This window comes from Scyliorhinus torazame, chromosome 4 (assembly GCF_047496885.1).
Source record: "Scyliorhinus torazame isolate Kashiwa2021f chromosome 4, sScyTor2.1, whole genome shotgun sequence".
NCBI classification, from domain to species: domain Eukaryota; kingdom Metazoa; phylum Chordata; class Chondrichthyes; order Carcharhiniformes; family Scyliorhinidae; genus Scyliorhinus; species Scyliorhinus torazame.
In genome coordinates, this window is record NC_092710.1 from 52,355,997 (window position 1) to 52,381,908 (window position 25,912).

Below are 25,912 nucleotides of genomic sequence, written 5' to 3' on the forward strand. Positions count from 1 at the left end.
CAGTGAAGGAAATTCAAAAGATACAATAAGAGACTTTGATGTGAGCTATGAGAACTTTCTTGAAATGGGCTCTGGTAGCTCAGTCGGTAGAGCATCAGACTTTTAATCTGAGGGTCCAGGGTTCAAGTCCCTGTCAGGGTTTTGATTATGGCTCAAGGCGTTTGCTTCCCAATGAACGGTAGGAAATAAAAATAAAGAATGCAGGATGCTTTATGGAAAGTGGAAGAACCGTGACAACGTCGTGTTTGCCAAATTGCAACAGCCGTCCAGAATTCTAAAGAATTTTTGCGAGATTTTCAGTGAATGTAAAAACTTTCTCCTGGTCTTGTCCTGCATTATACCACTGTAGTTTTCTGGCCATGTTTAATAATTTGCCAATTCGCAAAATATTTCCTGTTTGTATACTTCTTTCCTGCAGAACTGCTTTTAAATTAATAACTTTCTGAAATTACTGCAATTTTTCAGTTTCAAAAGCCCAGTGCCGATGCATATTTTAATTTGCACTCTCAAAGTCAGCAGGAGAAATCAACAATACTGATGTTTCATCAAACGAATTGAAATCTGTTCTACACTTGCAAAGTAGTATTGCAGGTTGGTGCTGTGGCATAGATGGTTAAAGCGCCTGTCTTGTAAACAGGAGATCTTGAGTTCAAATCTCAGCAGTACCTTTATATATTCAGGTTTAAGCATGTAACCTGTGAAGAATGCTCCTCATTTAATGGTGAATAACATTTCTGTGGTACTGACCTTCAAGATTGCTTTCCCTTGCTTTATGTCAAACTTCCATATCTCCCATTTTTCACGCAACTTCCATTTTCCTCATCTACTCCATTGCATGTAACCTCGCTTCAGCTCTGAATAGGGATCACACGGATTAGAAACATTAACTTTGTGTCTGGCTCCACAGACATCCTCTAATTTTCTGAGCTTTAATCCAATCATATTTAGTTTCTCATGCAGATTCACAACATGTGCAGTATTTTCCTTTGAATGCATGACAGGATTGACCTCAGGAAATCCAGAAGGAACATTTTGAATGTTTGTCAGCGATGTCTGTGAGCAAAGATTGAATGATTAAATGATTTTCTCTGATGAAGAGTGACCCAGCCTCGAAACGTTAGCTCGGTTCTCTCTTCACAGATGCTGCCAGACCCACTGAGATTTTCCATAATTTCCTGTTTTTTTTCAGATTTCACATCTGCAGTAATTTGCCTTTTTATTGGACGATATATGTTGCTGCATGTCAGCAAGAACGATTTGGGCGGGATAAAGGATGGGGCGTTTTCCATGAAGATGTGGCGTTGACAGATCTATTTACACCCTGAATCTTTGCGATTTGCATAATTTGCTACTTTACTCGATGAGCTTACTTGCGTTCACTCGCTGCCACAACAAACAACAGATGACACGCTTTATTCCCTCTCTCAAAATACAATCTGTATCTCTACAGCTTCCCACTGATATCTCAGCGAACTAAACGTAAGCTTCAATGTCTTGAAGTCCCAGTGCATGTCCCTGGGTAACAACAGTTGTCACATCACAGGTCATTGGTAAAATGCGAGTCCACGTTGAAGAATTTGAGAAAGTAAGCCGAAGGGAGGCTGCCGGTCTGCTTACGAGGGAAATGAGCTGGAGAGGCTGAATGACCAGTGAAGGAAATTCAAAAGATACAAGATGAGGCTTTGACGTGAGCTATGAGAGCATTGTTGAAATGGGCCCTGGTAGTTCAGTCGGTAAAGCATCAGGCTTTTAATCTGAGGGTCCAGGGTTCAAGTCCCTGTCAGGGTTTTAATTTTGGCTCAAGGCGTTTGCTTCCCAATGAACGGTAGGAAATAAAAATAAAGAATGCAGGATGCTTTATGGAAAGTGGAAGAACCGTGACAACGTCGTGTTTGCCAAATTGCAACAGCCGTCCAGAATTTTCAAGAATTTTTGCTAGATTTTCAGTGAATGTAAATACTCTCTCCTGGTCTTATCCAGCATTATACCACTGTAGTTTTCTGGCCATGATTTCCCAATTCGCAAAATACTTCCTGTTTGTAAGCTCCTTTCCTGCAGAACTGCTTTTCAATGAATAACTTTCAGAAATAACTGCAATTTTTGCAGTTTCCAAAGCCCAGTGCTGATGAATATTTTAGTTTGCACTCTCAAAGTCAGCAGGAGAAATCAACAATACTGATGTTTAATCAAAACAATTGAAATCTGTTCTACACTTGCAAAGCAATTCTGTGGATTGGTGCTGTGGCTTAGATGGTTAAGCTGCCTGACTTGTAAACAGGAGATCCTGAGTTCATATCTCAACAGTACCTTTATACATTCAGGTCAAAGCATGGAGCCTGTGAAGAATGCTCCTCATTCAATTGTGAACACAGAAAATGTTGACAACATTTCTGTGGTGCTGACCTTCAAGATTGCTTTCCCTTGCTTTATGCCAAACTTGATTCAAACCTTCATATCTCCCATTTTTCACTCAACTGCCATTTTCCTCATCTACTCCATTGCATGTAACCTCGCTTCAGCTCTGAATAAGGTTCACACGGATTTGAAACATTAACTTTATGTCTGGCTCCACAGACATCTTCAAATTTTATGATCTTTAATCCAATCATTTTTAGCTACTCATGTAGATTCACAACATGTGCAGTATTTTCCTTTGAATGCACGACAGGATTGACCTCAGGAAATCCAGTAGGAACATTTTGAATGTCTGTCAGCGATGTCTGTGAGCAAAGATTGAATGATTAAATGATTTACTCTGATGAAGAGTGACCCAGCCTCGAAACGTTAGCTCGGTTCTCTCTTCACAGATGCTGCCAGATCCACTGAGATTTTCCATCATTTCCTGTTTTTTTTCAGATTTCACATCTGCAGTAATTTGCCTTTTTATTGGACGATATATGTTGCTGCATGTCAGCAAGAACGATTTGGGCGGGATAAAGGATGGGGCGTTTTCCATGAAGATGTGGCGTTGACAGATCTATTTACACCCAGAATCTTTGCGACTTGCATAATTTGCTACTTTACTAGATGAGCTTACTTGCGTTCACACTCTGCCACAACAAACAGATGACACGCTTTATTCCCTCTCTCAAAATACAATCTGTATCTCTGCAGCTTCACACTGATATCTCAGCGAACTAAACGTAATCTTCAATGTCTTGAAGTCCCAGTGCATGTCCCTGGGTAACAACAGTTGTCACATCACAGGTCATTGGTAAAATGCGAGTCCAAGTTGAAGAATTTGAGAAAGAAAGCCGAACGGAGGCTGCCGGTCTGCTTGCGAGGGAAATGAGCTGGAGAGGCTGAATGAGCAGTGAAGGAAATTCAAAAGATACAGTATGAGACTTTGACGTGAGCTATGAGAGTGTTCTTGAAATGGACCCTGGTAGCTCAGTCGGTAGAGCATCAGACTTTTAATATGAGGGCCCAGGGTTCAAATCCCTGTTAAGGCTTCAATTTTGGCTCAAGGCGTTTGCTTCCCAATGAACGGTTGGAAATGAAAATAAAGAATGCAGGATGCTTTATGGAAAGTGGAAGAACCGTGACAACGTCGTGTTTGCCAAATTACAACAGCCGTCCAGAATTATCAAGAATTTTTGCTAGATTTTCAGTTAATGTAAAAACTCTCTCCTGGTCTTATCCAGCATTATACCACTATAGTTTTCTGGCCATGTTTAATAATTTGCCAATTAGCAAAATATTTCCTGTTTGTATACTTCTTTCCTGGAGAACTGCTTTTAAATTAATAACTTTCAGAAATAACTGCAATTTTTCAGTTTCAAAAGCCCAGTGCCGATGAATATTTTAATTTGCACTCTCAAAGTCAGCAGGAGAAATCAACAATACTGATGTTTAATCAAAACAATTGAAATCTGTTCTACACTTGCAAAGCTATTTTGCAGATTGGTGCTGTGGCTTAGATGGTTAAAGCGCCTGTATTGTAAACAGGAGAACCTGAGTTCAAATCTCAGCAGTACCTTTATACATTCAGGTTTAAGCATGTAGCCTGTGAAGAATGCTCTTCATTGAATGGTCAACACAGAAAATGTTGACAACATTTCTGTGGTACTGACCTTCAAGATTGCTTTCCCTTGCTTTATGTCAAACTTACATATCTCCCATTTTTCACTCAACTTCCATTTTCCTCATCTACTCCATTGCATGTACTCCGCGCTTCAGCTCTGAATAAGGATCACACGGATTAGAAACATTAACTCTGTGTCTGGCTCCACAGACATCCTCTAATTTTCTGAGCTTTAATCCAATCATATTTAGTTTCTCATGCAGATTCACAACATGTGCAGTATTTTCCTTTGAATGCATGACAGGATTGCCCTCAGGAAATTCAGAAGGAACATTTTGAATGTTTGTCAGCGATGTCTGTGAGCAAAGATTGAATGATAAATGATTTACTCTGATGAGGAGTGACCCAGCCTCGAAATGTTAGCTCGGTTCTCTCTTCACAGATGCTGCCAGACCCACTGAGATTTTCCATCATTTCCTGTTTTTTTTCAGATTTCCCATCTGCAGTAATTTGCCTTTTTATTGGACGATATATGTTGCTGCATGTCAGCAAGAACGATTTGGGCGGGATAATGGATGAGGCATTTTCCATGAAGATGTGGCGTTGACAGATCTATTTACACCCAGAATCTTTGCGATTTGCATAATTTGCTACTTTACTAGATGAGCTTACTTGCGTTCACACTCTGCCACAACAGACAACAGATGACACGCTTTATTACCTCTCTCAAAATACAATCTGTATCTCTGCAGCTTCCCACTAATATCTCAGCTACTAAACGTAATCTTCAATGTCTTGAAGTCCCAGTGCATGTCCCTGGGTAACAACAGTTGTCACATCACAGGTCATTGGTAAAATGCGAGTCCACGTTGAAGAATTTGAGAAAGAAAGCCGAAGGGAGGCTGCCGGTCTGCTTGCGAGGGAAATGAGCTGGAGAGGCTGAATTAGCAGTGAAGGAAATTCAAAAGATACAATATGAGACTTTGATGTGAGCTATGAGAATTTTCCTGAAATGGGCCCTGGTAGCTCAGTCGGTAGAGCGTCAGACTTTTAATCTGAGGGTCCAGGGTTTAAGTCCCTGTCAGGGTTTTGATTTTGGCTCAAGGCGTTTGCTTCCCAATGAACGGTAGGAAATAAAAATAAAGAATGCAGGATGCTTTATGGAAAGTGGAAGAACCGTGACAACGTCGTGTTTGCCAAATTGCAACAGCCGTCCAGAATTCTATAGAATTTTTGCGAGATTTTCAGTGAGTGTAAAAACTTTCTCCTGGTCTTGTCCTGCATTATACCACTGTAGTTTTCTGGCCATGTTTAATAATTTGCCAATTCGCAAAATATTTCCTGTTTGTATACTTCTTTCCTGCAGAACTGCTTTTAAATTAATAACTTTCAGAAATTACTGCAATTTTTCAGTTTCAAAAGCCCAGTGCCGAAGCATATTTTAATTTGCACTCTCAAAGTCAGCAGGAGAAATCAACAATACTGATGTTTCATCAAACCAATTGAAATCTGTTCTACACTTGCAAAGTAGTATTGCAGGTTGGTGCTGTGGCTTAGATGGTTAAAGTGCCTGTCTTGTAATCAGGAGATCCTGAGTTCAAATCTCAGCAATACCTTTATACATTCAGGTTTAAGCACGGAGCCTGTGAAGAATGCTCCTCATTCAATTGTGAACACAGAAAATGTTGACAACATTTCTGTGGTACTGACCTTCAAGATTGCTTTCCCTTGCTTTATGCCAAACTTGATTCAAACCTTCATATCTCCCATTTTTCACTCAACTGCCATTTTCCTCATCTACTCCATTGCATGTAACCTCGCTTCAGCTCTGAATAAGGATCACACGGATTTGAAACATTAACTTTGTGTCTGGCTCCACAGACATTCTCAAATTTTATGATCTTTAATCCAATCATTTTTAGCTACTCATGCACATTCACAACATGTGCAGTATTTTCCTTTGAATGCACGACAGGATTGACCTCAGGAAATCCATAGGAACATTTTGAATGTCTGTCAGCGATGTCTGTGAGCAAAGATTGAATGATTGAATGATTTACTCTGATGAAGAGTGACCCAGCCTCGAAACGTTAGCTCGGTTCTCTCTTCACAGATGCTGCCAGACCCACTGAGATTTTCCATCATTTCCTGTTTTTTTTCAGATTTCACATCTGCAGTAATTTGCCTTTTTATTGGACGATATATGTTGCTGCATGTCAGCAAGAACGATTTGGGCGGGATAAAGGATGGGGCGTTTTCCATGAAGATGTGGCGTTGACAGATCTATTTACACCCTGAAACTTTGCGATTTGCATAATTTGTTACTTTACTAGATGAACTTACTTTCGTTCACACTCTGCCACAACAGACAACAGATGACACGCTTTATTCCCTCTCTCAAAATACAATCTGTACCTCTGCAGCTTCCCACTGATATCTCAGCGACCGAACCGTAATCTTCAATGTCTTGAAGTCCCAGTGCATGTCCCTGGGTAACAACAGTTGTCACATCACAGGTCATTGGTAAAATGCGAGTCCAAGTTGAAGAATTTGAGAAAGAAAGCCGAAGGGAGGCTGCCGGTCTGCTTGTGAGGGAAATGAGCTGGATAGGCTGAATGACCAGTGAAGGAAATTCAAAAGATACAATATGAGACTTTGAACTGAACTATGAGAGCATTGTTGAAATGGGCCCTGGTAGCTCAGTCGGTAGAGCGTCAGACTTTTAATCTGAGGGTCCAGGGTTCAAGTCCCTGTCAGGGTTTTGATTTTGGCTCAAGGCGTTTGCTTCCCAATGAACGGTTGGAAATAAAAATAAAGAATGCAGGATGCTTTATGGAAAGTGGAAGAACCGTGACAACGTCGTGTTTGCCAAATTGCAACAGCCGTCCAGAATTTTCGTATGTCAGGTCGAGGCACAGGTGGCTTTTACAGCGGCAAATGTGCCGGCTGACGACTCCAGTGTGGGCTGTATCCGCTGAGAGACTGCGGCCAACCCCCTTCTGCAGCGAGTGATGCGCCACATGATGGGAGGATGACTCAAAGGGCAGTGCCCGCAGTTCTACAATGTACGAGACGACCTAGCCATCATTGATGGTGTCCTCCTGAAGCTGGACCGGATTGTGATTCCGCACAGCATGCGCCAGCTGGTTCTCGACCAACTACACGAAGGCCACTTGGGGTCGAGAAGTGCAGACGGAGGGGGCCCGAGAGGCGGTATACTGGCCGGGCATCAGTGACGATATTGCCAACATGGTTCTCAACTGTACAACCTGCCAAAGGTTTCAGCCGGCGCAACCTCCTGAGAAGCTTCTGCCCCATGAGCTGGTGACGTCCCCCTGGGCCAAGGTGGGTGTCGACCTATTTCACGCGCTCGGCAGGGACTATGTCATCATAGTTGACTACTTCTCAAACTACCCAGAAGCCATACGCCTGCACGATTTGACGTTGTCTGCTGTCATCAGGGCTTGCAAAGACACCGTTGCTCGCCACGGCATTCCGATAACTGTCATGTCGGACAATGGGCCCTGTTTTGCCAGCCATGAATGGTTGTCCTTTGCTGCTTCGTATGGCTTCACACACATGACATCCAGCCCTCTGCATCCCCAGTCCAATGGAAAGGCGGAGAAGGGCGTTCACATTGCCAAGCGGCTCCTCTGCAAGGCTGCTGCTGCCGGGTCGGACTTCTACCTCGCCCTGCTGGCCTATCGCTTGGCCCCACTAGCCACTGGTCTCTCACCAGCACAGCTGCTGATGGGTCGCGCCCTCAGAACCACTGTGCCTTCCATCCTGGCACCAACAATAGACCATGCTCCGGTACTGCATAGGATGCAACTTCAGCGTGGTCGCCAGAAGAGGTCGTACGACATACGGGCAACTGATCTTCCCTCCCTGGCCCCTGGAGACAACGTCCGCATCCACCTACCAGACGGTGGCTGGTCAGCACCTGCCGAAGTTCTCCGATGCGTGGCTCCCCGCTCGTTCCTGGTACGCATGCCGGATGGATCTGTGCGTAGGCGCAATCGCCGAGCCCTTCGCCTACTTCCACGCTCGCAACGGGACCCTACACAGATGCCGTGTCCTCCACTGGTTCCTGATAGCGACTTCGTGGAGCTGCCATACACCATGCCCCTTCTGTCGCCACCCGTGGCCAGGCTCGCACCTCAGCCGGTTGTTCTCGACCCACCCTTGAGGCGGTCCACCCGAATTCGTCGCCTACCTACTAGACTGGACTTATGAGACTGTTCACACGTCAAACTTTTGCAACCACTGTTTTATAACATGTCACTGTTTTATCGTTACAGGCCTCATTTAAAAAAAATATATATATTTTATTCAAATTTTTCGGCCAAACAAAACAATACAAAGGTTTTCATTTTTACAACAATAAAACAATATAAATAACAGTGACCGTTTTAACAAATAAATAAATAATATATAAACTAAATGGCAACTGCCATAACAAAAATAATAACTCTCCAGAAATAAAATCAAACAATCCAATATACATAACCAAGTACAAATATCTATACAAAAACACCCCTGAGGACCCACCCGAGCCCTCCCCCCCTCCCCCCTGGGTTGCTGCTGTTGCCTTCCCATTTCCTTTATCGTTCTGCGAGGTAGTCAACGAACGGTTGCCACCGCCTGGTGAACCCTTGAGCCGAACCCCTTAGTGCGAACTTTATCCGTTCTAGTTTTATAAACCCTGCCATGTCATTTATCCAGGTCTCCACGCCCGGGGGCTTGGCTTCCTTCCACATAAGCAATATCCTTCGCTGGGCTACTAAGGACGCAAAGGCCAAAACATCAGCCTCTTTCGCCTCCTGCACTCCCGGCTCTTCTGCAACCCCGAATATAGCCAACCCCCAGCCTGGCTCGACCCGGACCCCCACCACCTTCGAAAGCACCTTTGTCACCCCCACCCAGAACCCCTGCAGTGCCGGGCATGACCAAAACATGTGGTTTGCTGGGCTTCTCGGGCATCTCCCACACCTATCCTCTACCCCGCAAAATGTACTGAGCCTTGCTCCGGTCATATGCGCCCTGTGCAAAACCTTGAATTGTATCAGGCTTAGCCTGGCGCACGAGGACGACGAGTTTGCCCTACGTAGGGCATCAGCCCACAGCCCCTCCTCAATCTCTTCCCCCAGCTCTTCTTCCCATTTCCCCTTCAGCTCATCCACCATGATCTCCCCCTCGTCCCTCATTTCCCTGTATATATCCGACACCCTACCATCCCCTACCCATGTCCCTGAGATCACTCTATCTTGAATCTCCTGCGTCAGGAGCTGCGGGAATTCCCTCACCTGTTGCCTCGCAAAAGCCCTCAGTTGCATGTACCGAAATGCATTCCCTTGGGGCAACCCATATTTTTCCGTCAGCGCTCCCAGACTCGCAAAGTCCCGTCTACGAACAGATCTCTCAGTTGCACAACCCCAGCTCTCTGCCATGCTCCAAATCCCCTATCTATTCTCCCCGGGACAAACCTATGATTATTTCTTATCGGGGACCGCACCGAGGCTCCCGTCCTTCCCCTATGTCGTCTCCACTGCCCCCAAATTTTTAGCGTTGCCACCACCACTGGACTTGTGGTGTATTTCTTCAGGGAGAACGGCAACGGCGCCGTCACCAGTGCTTTTAGGCTGGTTCCTTTGCAGGACGCCTACTCCAATCTTTTCCACGCCGCTCCCTCCCCTTCTCCCATCCACTTACACACCATTGAGATATTGGCGGCCCAGTAGTATTCACTTAGGCTCGGTAGTGCCAGCCCCCCGCTATCCCTGCTACGCTGCAAGAACCCCCTCCTCACTCTCGGGGTCTTCCCGGCCCACACAAAACTCATAACACTTTTCTCAATTTTCTTGAAAAAAGCCTTTATGACTATCACCGGAAGGCACTGAAACACAAAAAGGAATCTCGGGAGGACTACCATTTTGACCGCCTGCACCCTACCCACCAGTGACAGGGGCACCATATCCCATCTCTTAAAATCCACCTCCATCTGTTCCACCAATCTTGTTAAATTAAGCCAATGTAAGGTTCCCCAACTCCTGGCTATCTGAATCCCTAAGTACCGGAAATCTCTTGTTACCTTCCTCAGCGGTAAATCATCTATTCCCCTGCTCTGCTCCCCCGGATGCACCACAAACAACTCACTTTTCCCCATATTCAATTTGTACCCCGAAAATTCCCCAAACTCCCTGAGTGTCTGCATTATCTCAGGCATCCCCTCCACTGGGTCCGCAACATACAGCAATAAATCATCCGCATACAGAGATACCCGGTGTTCTTCTCCTCCCCTGAGTACTCCCCTCCACTTCCTGGAGCCCCTCAGTGCTATGGCCAGGGGCTCAATCGCCAATGCAAACAGTAACGGAGACAGGGGACACCCCTGCCTCGTCCCTCTATGAAGACGGAAGTAGTCAGACCTCTGCCTGTTCGTGACCACACTCGCCACCGGGGCCCTATATAGCAGCTGTACCCATCCAATAAACCCTTCTCCAAAACTAAATCTCCTCAGCACTTCCCACAGATAGTCCCACTCCACTCTGTCGAATTCTTTCTCGGCGTCCATAGCCACCACTATCTCCGCCTCCCCCTCTGGTGGGGGCATCATCATCACCCCTAGCAGCCTCCGTATGTTCGTGTTCAGCTGTCTCCCCTTAACAAACCCAGTTTGATCCTCGTGGACCACCCCCGGGACACAGTCCTCTATCCTCGTCGCCATCACCTTGGCCAGGAGCTGAGCATCTACATTTAAAAGGGAAATGGGCCTGTACGACCCACACTGCAGCGGGTCTTTTTCCTTCTTCAAAAGGAGCGATATCGTCGCCTCCGACATAGTCGGGGGCAACTGCCCCCTTTCGCTGGCCTCATTAAAGGTTCTCGTCAAAAGCGGGGCCAGTAGGTCCATATATTTCCTATAAAATTCCACCGGGAATCCGTCCGGTCCCGGGGCCTTCCCCGCCTGCATGCTCCCAATCCCTTTTACCACCTCCTCCATCTCAATCTGTGCTCCCAGTCCCACCCTCTCCTGCTCCTCCACCTTCGGGAATTCCAGCTGATCCAGGAAACACATCATTCCCTCCTTCCCTTCCGGGGGCTGAGCCTTATATAACCTCTCATAGAAGGCCTTGAACACCCCGTTCACTCTCTCCGCTCCCCGTTCCATCTCTCCCTCCTCATCTCTCACCCCACCTATCTCCCTCGCTGCTCCCCTCTTCCTTAATTGGTGGGCCAGTAGCCGACTCGCCTTCTCTCCATACTCATACTGTACACCCTGTGCCCTCCTCCACTGTGCCTCTGCCTTACCCGTGGTCAGCAGGTCAAATTCCACATGTAACCTTTGTCTTTCCCTGTACAGTCCCTCCTCCGGTGCCTCTGCATATTGCCTGTCCACCCTCAAAAGTTCTTTCAACAATCGCTCCCTTTCTTTACCCTCTTGCTTCCCTTTATGTGCCCTTATGGATATCAGTTCCCCTCTGACCACCGCCTTCAACGCCTCCCGGACCACTCCCACCTGAACCTCTCCATTGTCATTAAGCTCCAAGTACCTTTCAATGCACTCCCTTACCCTTAAACATACCCCCTCATCCGCCAATAAGCCCATATCCATTCTCCAGAGTGGGTGCTGTTCTTTTTCCTCTCCTACCTCCAGGTCTACCCAATGTGGAGCGTGGTCCGAAATGGCTATGGCCGTATATTCCGTCCCTGTCACCTTCGGAATCAGTGCCCTTCCCAAGATAAAAAAGTCTATCCGTGAGTATACTTTGTGAACATGGGAGAAAAATGAGAACTCCTTACTCCTAAGCCTACTAAATCTCCAGGGGTCTACCCCTTCCATCTGCTCCATGAAGTCCTTGAGCATCCTGGCCGCTGCCGGCCTCCTCCCGGTCCTGGACCTCGACCGGTCCAGCTTTGAATCAAGCACCGTATTGAAGTCTCCCCCCATTACCAACTTTCCCGCCTCCAGGTCCGGGATACGTCCCAACATACGCCTCATAAAATTTGCATCATCCCACTTCGGGGCGAAAACGTTCACCAGCACCACCGCCTCCCCTTGCAATCTGCCACTCACCATCACATATCTACCCCCACTATCCGCCACTATGGTCTTTGCCTCAAACAGTACCCGTTTCCCCACTAAGATAGCCACCCCCCTATTCTTCGCATCTAAACCCGAATGAAACACCTGCCCCACCCATCCTTTACGTAGTCTGACCTGGTCTATCAGTTTCAAATGCATCTCCTGCAACATAACCACATCTGCCTTTAATTTCTTTAGGTGTGCGAGTACCCGTGCCCTTTTAATCGGCCCGTTCAGCCCTCTCACGTTGCACGTGATCAGCCGGGTTGGGGGGCTCTTTACCCCCCCCCCCCTTGTCGACTAGCCATCCCCTTTTTTAACCCAGCTCCTCACCCGGTTCCCACGTACCCATATATCCCCCCGACGGTGCCCTCCCGCCTCGACCACCCCATCCCATAACAGCTCCCCCTTCGCCTTAGCAGCAGCAACCCAGTTAACCCCCCCCTCCGCTAGATCCCCCTCTAGCGTAGTTGCACCCCCCATGTTGCTCCCAGAAGTCAGCGAACTCTGGCTGACCTCGGCTTCCCCGCTTGTCCTCGGCCCCCACTGTGCGAGGCCCCCTCCTTCCTGCGTCCCTGTTCCCGCCATAATTACCATAGCGCGGGAACAAAGCCCGCATTTCCCATTTGGCCCCGCCCCTAATGGCCAGCGCCCACAGTTCATCATACTCCTCCCCCCCCCAACATGGGGAAGAGAGAAAAGTTACAGGATCACAAATTAACAAATTGAAAAATCATCCCCCCCCTCCCCCCTTCCCCTTCCTCGCCCCACATAATCACCCCACCACTTTGTCCCAAAAGCTCTTTCTCTCGCCAGACTATTCCAGCTTCTCGTCCACAATGAATGTTCACGCCTCTTCTGCCGTCTCAAAGTAGTGGTGCTTCCCTTGGTGTGTGACCCACAATCTCGCCAGTTGCAACATTCCAAACTGGACCTTCTTTTTGTGAAGCACCACCTTAGCCTGATTGAAACTTGCCCTCCTTCTCGCCACCTCCGCACTCCAATCCTGGTATACGCGGATCACCGCATTCTCCCACCTACAGCTCCGAGTTTTCTTCGCCCATCTGAGGACCGTCTCTCTGTCATTGTAGCGGAGAAACCTCACCACTATAGCTCGGGGTATTTCTCCAGCCTTTGGTCTTCGCGCCAGAACTCGATAAGCTCCCTCCACCTACAAAGGGCCCGTCGGGGCCTCCGATCCTATTAGCGAGTGAAGCATCGTGCTCACATATGTCCCGACGTCCGCCCCTTCTGCACCTTCGGGAAGACACAGGATTCTTAAATTCTTCCTCCTCGAATTATTCTCCAGTGCTTCCAACCTCTCCACACACCTTTTGTGCCTCGTACGTCTCTGTCTTCACCACCAGGCCCTGTATTTCATCTTCGTTTTCAGCAGTCTTTGCCTTCACGACCCGAAGCTCCAGCTCCTGGGTCCTCTGCTCCTCCTTTAGCCCTTCAATCGCCTGTAATATCGGGGCCAATAGCTCCTTCTTCAACTCCTTCTTCAGCTCTTCCACACAGCGCCGCAGGAACTCTTGTTGCTCCGGGCCCCATAAAAAACGGCCACATTCCGACGCCATCTTGCTTTGAGCTTGCCTTCCTTGCCGCTGCTCCAGAGGATCCTCCGCAATCCGGACGCTATCCTCTCCCTTCTCCATGCGTGTCCGGGGGGATTCCTTTCTGGTTTACCGCACAGTGTTTTTGGCCGTTTAAATTGCCATTGGGGCTCCAATAAAGAGCCCAATAGTACGTTCCAACGGGAGCTGACGAAACGTGCGACTTAGCTGGTCATCGCTGCACCCGGAAGTCTAAACATCAGTATTGTTGATTTCTCCTGCGGACTTTGAGAGTGCAAATTAAAATATTCATCGGCACTGGGCTTTTGAAACTGTAAAAATTGCAGTTATTTCTGAAAGTTATGAATTTAAAACCAGTTCTGCAGGAAAGAAGTATAAGACCAGGAGAGAGTTTTTACATCAACTGAAAATCTAGCAAAAATTCTTGAAAATTCTGGACGGCTGTTGCAATTTGGCAAACACGACGTTGTCACGGTTCTTCCACTTTCCATGAAGCATCCTGCATTCTTTATTTTTATTTCCTACCGTTCATTGGGAAGCAAACGCCTTGAGGCAAAATCAAAGCCCTAACAGGGACTTGAACCCTGGACCCTCAGATTAAAAGTCTGATGCTCTACCGACTGAGCTAACAGGGCCCATTTCAAAAATGTTCTCATAGCTCACTTCATTTTAACCAATGACCTGTGATGTGACAACTGTTGTTACCCAGGGACATGCACTGGGACTTCAAGATATTGAAGATTACGTTTAGTTCACTGAGATATCAGTGGGTAGCTGCAGAGATACAGATTGTATTTTGAGAGAGGGAATAAAGCGTGTCATCTGTTGTTTGTTGTGGCAGAGTGTGAACGCAAGTAAGCTCATCGAGTAAAGTAGCAAATTATGCAAATCGCAAAGTTTCAGGGTGTAAATAGATCTGTCAACGCCACATCTTCATGGAAAACACCTCATCCTTTATCCCGCCCAAATAGTTCTTGCTGACATGCAGCAACATATATCGTCCAATAAAAGGCAAATTATTTCGGATGTGAAATCTGAAAAAAAACAGGAAATGATGGAAAATCTCAGTGGGTCTGGCAGCATCTGTGAAGAGAGAACCGAGCTAACGTTTCGAGGCTGGGTCACTCTTCATCAGAGTAAATCATTTAATCATTCAATCTTGGCTCACAGACATCGCTGACAAACATTCAAAATGTTCCTTCTGGATTTCCTGAGGTCAGTCCTGTCATGCATTCAAAGGAAAATACTGCACATGTTGTGAATCTGCATGAGAAACTAAAAATGATTGGATTAAAGCTCAGAAAATTACAGGATGTCTGTGGAGCCAGACACAGAATTAAAGTTTCAAATCCGTGTGATCCTTATTCAGAGCTGAAGCGAGTAGTACATACAATGGAGTAGATGAGGAAAATGGAAGTTGAGTGAAAAATGTGAGATATGGAAGTTTGAATCAAGTTTGACATAAATCAAGGGAAAGCAATCTTGAAGGTCAGTACCACAGAAATTTTGTCAACATTTTCTGTGTTCACTATTAAATGAGGAACATTCTTCACAGGCTACATGCTTCGACCTGAATATATAATGGTATTACTGAGATTTGAACTCAGGATCTCCTGTTTACAAAACAAGCACTTTGACCATCTAAGCTACAGCACCAACCTGCATAACAGCTTTGCAAGTGTAGAACAGATTTCAATTGTTTTGATTAAACATCAGTATTGTTGATTTCTCCTGCTGACTTTGAGAGTGCAAACTAAAATATTCATCAGCACTGGCCTTTTGAAACTGTAAAAATTGCAGTTATTTCTGAAAGTTATTAAGTTAAAAGCAGTTCTGCAGGAAAGAAGTATACAAACAGGAAATATTTTGCGAATTGGGAAGTGATTAAACATGGCCAGAAAACTACAGTGGTATAATGCTGGATAAGACCAGGAGAGAGTTTTTACATTCACTGAAAATCTAGCAAAAATTCTTCAAAATTCTGGACGGCTGTTGCAATTTGGCAAACACGACGTTGTCACGGTTCTTCCACTTTCCATAAAGCATCCTGCATTCTTTATTTTTCATTTCCTACCGTTCATTGGGAAGCAAACGCCTTGAGCCAAAATTAAAACCCTGACAGGGACTTGAACCCTGGACCCTCAGATTACAAGTCTGATGCTCTACCGACTGAGCTACCAAGACCCATATCAAAAAAGTTCTCACAGCTCACTTCAAAGTCTCATATTGTATCTTTTGAATTTCCTTCACTGGTAATTCAGCCTCTCCAGCTCATTTCCCTCGCAAGCAGACCGGCAGCCTCCCTTCGGCTTCCTTTCTCAAATTCTTCAACTTGGACTCGCATTTTACCAGTGACCTGTGATGTGACAACTGTTGTTACGCAGGGACATGCACTGGGACCTCAAGTCATTGAAGATTACATTTAGTTCGCTGAGATATCAGTGGGAAGCTGCAGAGATACAGATTGTATTTTGAGAGAGAGAATAAAGCATGTCATCTGTTGTTTGTTGTGGCAGAGTGTGAACGCAATTAAGCTCATCGAAAAGTAGCAAATTATGGAAATCGCAAAGTTTCAGGGTGTAAATAGATCTGTCAACGCCACATCTTCATGGAAAACGCCCCATCCTTTATCTAGCCCAAATCGCTCTTGCTGACATGCAGCAACATATATCGTCCAATAAAAAAGCAAATTACTGCAGATGTGAAATCTGAAAAAAAACAGGAAATGATGGAAAATCTCAGTGGGTCTGGCAGCATCTGTGAAGAGAGAACCGAGCTAACGTTTCGAGGCTTGGTCACCCTTCATCAGAGATTTAAATCATTAAATCGTTCAATCTTTGCTCACAGACATCGCTGACAGACATTCAAAATGTTCCTACTCGATTTCCTGAGGTCAATCCTGTCGTGCATTCAAAGGAAAATACTGCTCATGTTGTGAATCTGCATGAGAAACTAAAAATGATTGGATAAAAGCTCATAAAATTTGAGGATGTGTGTGGAGCCAAACACAAAGTTAATGTTTCAAATCCGTGTGATCCTTCAGAGCTGAAGCGAGGTTACATGCAATGGAGTAGATGAGGAAAATGGAAATTGCGTGAAAAATGGGCGATATGTAAGTTTGACATAAAACAGAGGTAAGCAATCTTGAAGGTCAGTACCACAGAAATGCTGCCAGCATTTTCTGTGTTCACCATTAAATGAGGGGCATTCTTCACAGGCTACATGCTTTGACCTGAATGTGCAAAGGTACTGCTGAGATTTGAACTCAGGATCTCCTGTTTACAAGACAGGCACTTTAACCATCTAAGCCACAGCACCAATCTGCAAGACAGTTTTGCAAGTGTAGAACAGATTTCAATTGTTTTGATTAAACATCAGTATTGTTGATTTCTCCTGCTGACTTTGAGAGTGCAAACTAAAATATTCATCAGCACTGGCCTTTTGAAACTGTAAAGATTGCAGTTATTTCTGAAAGTTATTAATTTAAAAGCAGTTCTGCAGGAAAGAAGTATACAAACAGGAAATATTTTGCGAATTGGTAAGTGATTAAACATGGCCAGAAAACTACAGTGGTATAATGCAGGACAAGTCCAGGAGAGAGTTTAAACATCAACTGAAAATCTAGCAAAAATTCTTGAAAATTCTGGACGGCTGTTGCAATTTGGCAAACACGACGTTGTCACGGTTCTTCCACTTTCCATAAAGCATCCTGCATTCTTTATTTTTATTTCCGACCGTTCATTGGGAAGCAAACGCCTTGAGCCAAAATCAAACCCCCAACAGGGCCTTGAACCCTGGACCATCAGATTAAAAGTCTGATGCGCTACCGACTGAGCTACCAGGGCCAAATTTAAAAATGTTCTCATAGCTCACTTCAAAGTCTCATATTGTATCTTTTGCATTTCCTTCACTGGTAATTCAGCCTCTCCAGCTCATTTCCCTCGCAAGCAGACCGGCAGCCTCCCTTCGGCTTTCTTTCTCAAATTCTTCAACTTGGACTCGCATTTTACCAATGACCTGTGATGTGACAACTGTTGTTACCCAGGGACATGCACTGGGACTTCAAGACATTGAAGATTACTGTTCGTTCGCTGAGATACTAGTGGGAAGCTCCAGAGATACAGATTGTATTTTAAGAGAGGGAATAAAGGGTGTCATCTGTTGTTTGTTGTGGCAGAGAGTGAACGCAAGTAAGCTCATCTAGAAAACTGACAAATTATGCAAATCGCAAATTTCAGGGTGTATATAGATCTGTCAACACCACAACTTCATGGAAAATGCCCAACAATTTATCCCGCCCGAATCGTTCTTGCTAACATGCAGCAACATATATCGTCCAATAAAAAAGCAAATAACTGAGTATGTGAAATCTGAATTAAAACAGGAAATGATGAAAAATCTCAGTGGGTCAGGCAGCATCTGTGAAGGGAGAACCGAGCTAACGTTTCGAAGTTGGGTCACTCTTCATCAGAGTAAATCATTTAATCATTCAATCTTTGCTCACAGACATCGCTGACAAACATTCAAAATGTTCCTACTGGATTTCCTGAGGTCAATCCTGTCGTGCATTCAAAGGAAAATACTGCACATATTGTGAATCTGCATGAGAAACTAAAAATGCTTGGATTAAAGCTCATAAAATTTGAGGATGTCTGTGGAGCCAGACATAAAGTTAATGTTTCAAATCCGTGTGATCCTTATTCAGAGCTGAAGCGAGGTTACATGCAATGGAGTAGATGAGGAAAATGGAAGTTGCGTGAAAAATGGGAGATATGGAAGTTTGAATCAAGTTTGACATAAAATAAGCAAAAACAATCTTGAAGGTCAGTACCACAGAAATGTTTTCAACATTTTCAATGTTCACCATTAAGTGAGGAGCATTCTTCACAGGCTACATGCTTTGACCTGATTGCATAAAGGTACTGCTGAGATTTGAACTCCGGATCTCCTGTTTACAAGACAGGCGCTTTAACCATCTAAGCCACAGCACCAATCTGTGCGGAGGTTTGCAAGTGTAGAACGGATTTCAATTGTTTTGATTAAACATCAGTATTGTTGATTTCTCCTGCTGACTTTGAGATTGCAAATTAAAATATTAATCGGCATTGGCTTTTGAAACTGTAAAGATTGCAGTTATTTCTGAAAGTTATTCATTTAAAAGCAGTTCTGCACGAAAGGAGCATACAAACAGGAACTATTTTGCGAATTGGGAAATTATTAAACATGTCCAGAAAACTATAGTGGTATAATGCTGGATAAGAACAGGAGAGAGTTGTTTACGTTAACTGAAAATCTAGCAAAAATTCTTGAAAATTCTGGACGGCTGTTGCAATTTGGCAAACACGACGTTGTCACGGCTCTTCCACTTTCCATGAAGCATCCTGCATTCTTTATTTTTAATTCCTCCCGTTCATTGGAAAGCAAACGCCTTGAACCAAAATGTAAGCCCTGACAGGGACTTGAACCTTGGACCCTCAGATTAAAAGTCTGATGCTTTACCGACTGAGCTATCAGGGCCCATTTCAACAATCCTCTCATAGCTCACATCAAAGTCTCATATTGTATCTTTTGAATTTCCTTCACTGGTAATTCAGCCTCTCAAGCTCATTTCCATCGCATTCTATCTTTGCTCACAGACATCGCTGACAGACATTCAAAATGTTCCTACTGGATTTCCTGAGGTCAATCCTGTCGTGCATTCAAAGGAAAATACTGCACATGTTGTGAATGTGCATGAGAAACTAAAAATGATTGGATTAAAGCTCATAAAATTTGTGGATGTCTGTGGAGCCAAACACAAAGTTAATGTTTCAAATCCGTGTGATCCTTATTCAGAGCTGAAGCGAGGTTACATGCAATGGAGTAGATGAGGAAAATGGAAGTTGCGTGAAAAATGGGAGATATGGAAGTTTGAATCAAGTTTGACATAAAACAGGGGAAAGCAATCTTGAAGGTCAGTACCACAGAAATGTTGTCAACATTTTCTGTGTTCACCATTAAATGAGGAGCATTCTTCACAGGCTACATGCTTTGACCTGAACATATAACCATACTGCTGAGATTTAAACTCAGGGTTTCCTGTGTACAAGACAAGGGCTTTCGCCATCTAAGCACCAATCTGCAAGGCAGATGTCACGGCTCTTCCACTTTCCATAAAGCATCCTGCATTCTTTATTTTTATTTCCGGCCGTTCATTGGGAAGCAAACGCCTTGAGACCAAATCAAAGTCCTGACATTGACTTGAATCCTGGACCCTCAGTTTAAAAGTCTGATGCTATACCAACTGAGCTACCAGGGCCCATCATCAAAATGTTCTCATAGCTCACATCAAAGTCTCATATTGTATCTTTTGAATTTCCTTCACTGGTCATTCAGCCTCTCCAGCTCATTTCCCTCGCAAGCAGACCGGCAGCCTCCCTTCGGCTTTCTTTCTCAAATTCTTCAACTTGGACTCGCATTTTACCAATGACCTGTGATGTGACAACTGTTGTTACCCAGGGACATGCACTGGGACTTCAAGTCATTGAAGATTACGTTTAGTTCGCTGAGATATCAGTGGGAAGCTGCAGAGATACAGATTGTATTTTGAGAGAGGGAATAAAGGGTGTCATCTGTTGTTTGTTGTGGCAGAGAGTGAACGCAAGTAATCTCATCTAGAAAACTAACAAATTATGCAATTCGCAAATTTCAGGGTGGCAATAGATCTGTCAACACCACATTTTCATGGAAAATGCCCAACAATTTATCCCGCCCGAATCGTTCTTGCTAACATGCAGCAACATATATCGTCCAATAAAAAACAAATTACTGCGGATGTGAAATCTGAATTAAAACAGGAAATGATGGAAAATCTCAGTGGGTCTGGCAGCATCTGTGAAGGGAGAACCGAGCTAACGTTTCAAAGTTGGGTCACTCTTCATCAGAGTAAATCATTTAGTCATTCAATCTTTGCTCACAGACATCGCTGACAAACATTCAAAATATTCCTACTGGATTTCCTGAGGTCAATCCTGTCGTGCATTCAAAGGAAAATACTGCACATATTGTGAATCTGCATGAGAAACTAAAAATGCTTGGATGAAAGCTCATAAAATTTGAGGATGTCTGTGGAGCCAGACATAAAGTTAATGTTTCAAATCCGTGTGATCCTTATTCAGAGCTGAAGCGAGGTTACATGCAATGGAGTAGATGAGGATAATGGAAGTTGCGTGAAAAATGGGAGATATGGAAGTTTGACATAAAACAAGCTTGAAGGTCAGTACCACAGAAATGTTGTCAACATTATCTGTGTTCATCATTAAACGAGGAGCATTCTTCACAGGCTACATGCTTTGACCTGAATGTATAAAGGTACTGCTGAGATTTGAACTCCGGATCTCCTGTTTACAAGACAGGCGCTTTAACCATCTAAGCCACAACACCAATCTGCAAAACAGCTTTGCAAGTGTAGAACAGATTTCAATTGTTTTGATTAAACATCAGTATTGTTGATTTCTCCTGCTGACTTTGAGAGTGCAAATTAAAATATTCATCGGCACTGGGCTTTTGAAACTGTAAAAATTGCAGTTATTCTGAAAGTTATTAATTTAAAAGCAGTTCTGCAGGAAAGAAGTATACAAACAGGAAATATTTTGCGAATTGGGAAGTGATTAAACATGGCCAGAAAACTACAGTGTTATAATGCTGGATAAGACCAGGAGAGAGTTTTTCCATTCACTGAAAATCTAGCAAAAATTCTTGAAAATTCTGGACGGCTGTTGCAATTTGGCAAACACGACGTTGTCACGGTTCTTCCACTTTCCATCAAGCATCCTGCATTCTTTATTTTTATTTCCTACCGTTCATTGGGAAGCAAACGCCTTGAGCCAAAATCAAAGCCCTGACAGGAACTTGAACCCTGGACCCTCAGATTAAAATTCTAATGCTCTACCGACTGAGCTATTAGGGTCCATCATGAAAATGTTCTCATAGCTCACTTCAAAGTCTCATATTGTATCTTTTGAATTTCCTTCACTGGTCATTCAGCCTCTCCAGCTCATTTCCCTCGCAAGCAGACCGGCAGCCTCCCTTTGGCTTCCTTTCTAAAATTCTACACCTTGGACTCGCATTTTACCCGACCAGTGGAAACAACCTGCCCGCATCTATCCTTTCTATTCCCTTCATAATTTTATATGTCTCAATAAGTTCCTCCCGCATCCTTCTAAACTCCAATGAGTACAGTCCCAGTCTACTCAACCTCTCTTCATAATCCAATCCCCTCAACTCTGGGATCAACCTAGTGAATCTCCTCTGCACTCCCTCCAGTGCCAATATGTCCTTTCTCAGATAAGGAGCACAAAACTGAACACAATACTCCAGATGCGGCCTCACCAGCACCCTATACGATTGCAGCATAACCTCACTAGTCTTGAACTCCATCCCTCTAGCAATGAAAGACAAAACTCGATTAGCCTTCTTAATCACCTGTTGCACCTGCACACCAACTTTATGCGACTCGTGCACCAGCACACCCAGGTCCCTCTGCACAGCAGCATGTTTTAACATCTTACCGTTTAAATAATAATCCATTCTGCTGTTATTCCTCCCAAAATGGATTGCCTCACACTTGGCAACATTGAATTCCATCTGCCAGACCTAGCCCATTCACCTAACCTATCCAAATCCTTCTGCACACTTCCGGTATCCTCTGCCCTTTTTGCTTTACCACTCATCTTAGTGTCTGCAAACTTTGACACATTGCACTTGGTCCCCAACTCTAAATTATCTATGTAAATTGTGAACAACTGCGGGCCCAACACTGATCCTTGAGGGAACCCACTAGTTACAGGTTGCCAACCAGAGAAACACCAATTTATCCCCACTCTCTGCTTTCTGTTAGTTAACCAATCCTCTACCCATGCTACCACTTTACCCTCAATGCCATGCATCTTTAGTTTATGCAGCAACCTTTTGTGTGGCACCTTGTCAAAAGCTTTCTGGAAATCCAGATATACCACATCCATTGGCTCCCCGTTATCTACTGCACTGGTAACGTTCTCAAAAACTTCTACCAAATTAGTCAGACACGACCTACCTTTTGTGAACCCATGCTGCGTCTGCCCAATGGGACAATTTCCCTCCAGGTGACCCGCTATTTCCTCCTTAATGATAGATTCCAGCACTTTCCCTGCAACCGAAGTGTAGCTTACCGGCCTATAATTACCCGCTTTCTGCCGACCTCCTTTTTTAAACAGTGGTGTCACGTTTGCTACTTTCCTATCCTCTGGGACCACCCCAGAGTCTAGTGAATTTTGATCAATTATCACTAGTGCGTTTACAATTTCCCTAGCCATCTCTTTTAACACTCTGGGATGCATCCCATCAGGACCAGGAGACTTGTCTACCTTTAGCCCCATTAGCTTGCCCAATACTGCCTCCTTAGTGATTACAATCCTCTCAAGGTCCTCACCTATCATATCCTTATTTCCATCAGTCACTGGCATGTTATTTGTGTCCTCCACTGTGAAGACTGACCCAAAAAACCTGTTCAGCTCCTCAGCCATTTCCCAGTCTCCTATTATTAAATCTCCCTTCTCATCTTCCAAAGGACCAATATTTACCTTAGCCACTCTTTTTTGTCTTATATATTTGTAGAAGCTTTTACTATCTGCTTTTATGTTCTGAGCCAGTTTACTTTCATAGTCTACCTTACTCTTCTTTATGGCTTTTTTATAGCTTTCTGTTGTCCCCTAAAGACTACCCAGTCCTCTAGTCTCCCACTAAAATTTGCCACTTTGTATGTTTTTTCCTTCAATTTGATACTCTCCCTCACCTCCTTAGATATCCACGGTCGATTTTTCCCCTTTCTACCGTCTTTATTTATTGTTGGTATGAACCTTTTCTGAACACTGTGAAAGATCGCACGGAAGGTTCTCCACTGTTCCTCAACTGCTTCACCATGAAGTCTTTGCTCCCAGTCTACCTTAGCTAGTTCTTCTCTCATCCCATTGTAATCGCCTTTGTTTAAGCACAAAACACTAGTGTTTGATTTTACCTTGTCATCCTCCAACTGTATTTTAAATTCCACCATATTGTGGTCGCTCCTTCCAAGAGGATCCCGAACTATGAGATCATTAATCAATCCTGCCTCATTACACAGGACCAGATCTAGGACCTCTTGTTCCCTTGTAGGTTCCATTACATACTGTTCCAGGAAATTATCCCGGGCACATTCTATAAACTCCTCCTCAAGGCTGCCTTTACCAACATGGTTAAACCAATCGATATGCAGATTAAAATCTCCCATGATAACCGCTGTACCATTTCTACATGCATCCGTTATTTCTTTGCTTATTGCCTGCCCTACCATTCTGTTACTATTTGGTGGCCTATAGACTACTCCTATCAGTGACCTTTTCGCCTTACTATTCCTGATTTCCACCCAAATTGATTCAACCTTGACCTCCATAGCACCAATATCATCCCTTACTATTGCCCGGATGCCATCCTTAAACAACAAAGCTACACCACCGCCCTTACCGTCCATTCTATCCTTTCGTATAGTCTGATACCCTTGGATATTTAACTCCCAGTCGTGACCATCTTTTAACCATGTTTCAGTAATGGCCACTAAATCATAGTCATTCACGATGATTTGCGCCATCAACTCATTTACCTTATTTCGTATACTACGAGCATTCAGGTAAAGTACACTTATGCTGTTTTTTATGTTTTTGTTATGAATCCTAACACCTTGATCAGCAACTTTTCTCAATTTATTTTTCCTCTTACCCTTTCTCCTAATTTTCCTTGTCTTTGAACCCATATCTCTACAAAATAACCTGTCACGTAACCTGCTGCCTTGATCTCCATTAACCATTATACTGTCCATAGCTTTACACTTCCCTTCCCCCCAACTTGCCAGTTTAAAGTCCTTGTGACCAACCTATTTATCCTATTCGCTAGAACACTGGTCCCAGAATGGTTCAGGTGAAGACCGTCCCAACGGTACAGGTCCCACCTGCCCCAGTACTGATTCCAATGCCCCATGAAATGGAATTTCTCTTTCCCGCACCACTCCTTTAGCCTCGTGTTAACTTCTCTAATTTTCTCAACCCTCTGCCAATTGGCACGTGGCTCGGGTAGTAATCCAGAGATTATAACCCTGGAGGACCTGCTCTTTAATTTAGTCCCTAGTGTTTGATAATCCCCAAACAGGTCCTCTTTCCTAGTCTTACCTATGTTGTTAGTCCCAACGTGGACCACAACAACTGGATCCTCCCCCTCCCTCTCCAAAATCCTTTCAAGCCGATCAGAGATGTCCCTCACCCTGGCACCGGGCAGGCAACATACCATGCGGGACTCTCGATCTGGCTTACAAAGGATGCCATCAATCTCCCTGATTATACAATCCCCTACAACTACCACTTGTCTTTTTGCTCCCCCCTCTTGAATAGCTTCCTGTACCACGGTGCAGTGGTCAGTCAACGCATCCTCCCTACAGCCCTCTTCCTCATCCACACAGGGAGCAAGTACCTCATACCTGTTGGACAAGGTCAAGGGATGAGGCTCCTCAACTCCTAAACTCAGGATCCCCCTACCTGCCTCCCTTGCAGTGACACCACTCTGTCTCTGACCACTGTCCGAATTAACAGAACTTATTCTACCGGGTGTGACTGCCTCCTGAAACAAAGCGTCCAGGTAATGTTCCCCCTCCCTGATGTGCTGCAGTGTGTGCAGCTCGGTCTCCAGCTCATCAATTCTGAGCCGTACTTCCTCGAGCAGCCAACACTTGCTGCAGATGTGGTCACTGACGGTCTCAATGGGATCCACCAGTTCCATCATCATACAGCAACAGCACATCACCTGTCCAGCCATATTCAACTCGTTAATTAATTTAACTAAAAAAAAAAACATTTTTTGTCGAACCTCAAGGTAAACCCGAGCACCAACAAAAACACAGCCCTCTCTGGCCACTCACCCGAACTCAGTCACTCACCTAAACTCAGATGCACTCTGTTCCAATCAGCACTCCGTGACTAAAGGCACTCCTGCCACACCTTTTGTGCACTCACCTCTCCCAGCACTGTCCCGGCTCTCTCCTCCAGCGCTTTTTAAATCTCCCGGCTCTCTCCTCCCGTGCTTTTTAAATCTCCCGGCTCTCTCCTCCCGCCCTTTTTAAATCTCCCGGCTCTCTCCTCCGGCGCTGTTTTCGCTGTCCCGGCTCTCTCTGCTCCCGCGCTGTTT

At 44.7% G+C, this 25,912-nt stretch overlaps 11 non-coding genes across 11 annotated transcripts; 5 read left to right on the forward strand and 6 right to left on the reverse strand.

Moving 5' to 3' along the window:
- Positions 1 to 68: 68 nt before the first annotated feature.
- On the forward strand, positions 69 to 141 carry trnak-uuu (transfer RNA lysine (anticodon UUU)). The gene has a single exon. It is a non-coding gene; the product is annotated as a tRNA-Lys (tRNA).
- A 3,764-nt stretch (positions 142 to 3,905) lies between these two features.
- Positions 3,906 to 3,979, forward strand: trnat-ugu (transfer RNA threonine (anticodon UGU)). The gene has a single exon. It is a non-coding gene; the product is annotated as a tRNA-Thr (tRNA).
- Positions 3,980 to 5,040: 1,061 nt separating this feature from the next.
- On the forward strand, positions 5,041 to 5,113 carry trnak-uuu (transfer RNA lysine (anticodon UUU)). Its single transcript has one exon. It is a non-coding gene; the product is annotated as a tRNA-Lys (tRNA).
- Positions 5,114 to 5,566: 453 nt separating this feature from the next.
- trnat-ugu (transfer RNA threonine (anticodon UGU)) lies at positions 5,567 to 5,640 on the forward strand. Its single transcript has one exon. It is a non-coding gene; the product is annotated as a tRNA-Thr (tRNA).
- Positions 5,641 to 6,712: 1,072 nt separating this feature from the next.
- trnak-uuu (transfer RNA lysine (anticodon UUU)) lies at positions 6,713 to 6,785 on the forward strand. Its single transcript has one exon. It is a non-coding gene; the product is annotated as a tRNA-Lys (tRNA).
- Positions 6,786 to 14,249: 7,464 nt separating this feature from the next.
- On the reverse strand, positions 14,250 to 14,322 carry trnak-uuu (transfer RNA lysine (anticodon UUU)). The gene has a single exon. It is a non-coding gene; the product is annotated as a tRNA-Lys (tRNA).
- Positions 14,323 to 15,798: 1,476 nt separating this feature from the next.
- Positions 15,799 to 15,871, reverse strand: trnat-ugu (transfer RNA threonine (anticodon UGU)). The gene has a single exon. It is a non-coding gene; the product is annotated as a tRNA-Thr (tRNA).
- A 1,060-nt stretch (positions 15,872 to 16,931) lies between these two features.
- trnat-ugu (transfer RNA threonine (anticodon UGU)) lies at positions 16,932 to 17,005 on the reverse strand. The gene has a single exon. It is a non-coding gene; the product is annotated as a tRNA-Thr (tRNA).
- A 1,599-nt stretch (positions 17,006 to 18,604) lies between these two features.
- Positions 18,605 to 18,678, reverse strand: trnat-ugu (transfer RNA threonine (anticodon UGU)). The gene has a single exon. It is a non-coding gene; the product is annotated as a tRNA-Thr (tRNA).
- Positions 18,679 to 19,131: 453 nt separating this feature from the next.
- On the reverse strand, positions 19,132 to 19,204 carry trnak-uuu (transfer RNA lysine (anticodon UUU)). Its single transcript has one exon. It is a non-coding gene; the product is annotated as a tRNA-Lys (tRNA).
- A 1,831-nt stretch (positions 19,205 to 21,035) lies between these two features.
- On the reverse strand, positions 21,036 to 21,109 carry trnat-ugu (transfer RNA threonine (anticodon UGU)). The gene has a single exon. It is a non-coding gene; the product is annotated as a tRNA-Thr (tRNA).
- Positions 21,110 to 25,912: the final 4,803 nt, after the last annotated feature.